Genomic DNA, 506 nt, shown 5'->3' with positions numbered 1-506 from the left:
TGCTTCTGTCTTTGTCTTTGTCTTTCATTTTTTTGTTGCTGCATTTGTCTCGCTTGTCTTTCTTTTATTTATTTTTGTTTTGTTTTTTTTTTGTTTTATTTATTTTTTGTTTTATTTATTTTTTGTTTTATTTAGTTTTTATTTTATTTATTTTTTATTTTATTTGTTGTTTGTTTTTCTTGTCTTCATTTCTTTTGTCTTTCTATTTATTTTTGTCTTTGTCTATTTATTTTTATTTTATTTTATTTTATTTTATTTTTTTTATTTTATTTTTATTTTATTTTATTTGTTTTTATTTTATTTATTTTTTATTTTATTCGTTTTTTTACTTTTCTCTTTCTTTATTTTTGTTTGTCTTTGTTTTACTTTTATTTATTTATATTTTTATTTATTTTTGTTTGTCTTCGTCTTTGTCTTTGTCTTTATATTTCTGATTTATTTTAATAAAATAAAAAAATAATATAAACATATATATATATATATATATATATGTATACATATATATA

Source organism: Eimeria mitis, genomic scaffold (assembly GCF_000499745.2).
Source record: "Eimeria mitis Houghton genomic scaffold, Emh_scaff6220, whole genome shotgun sequence".
Classification (NCBI taxonomy): domain Eukaryota; phylum Apicomplexa; class Conoidasida; order Eucoccidiorida; family Eimeriidae; genus Eimeria; species Eimeria mitis.
The sequence above is the reverse complement of the archived record's forward strand: the minus strand, read 5'-3'. Positions refer to the sequence as shown.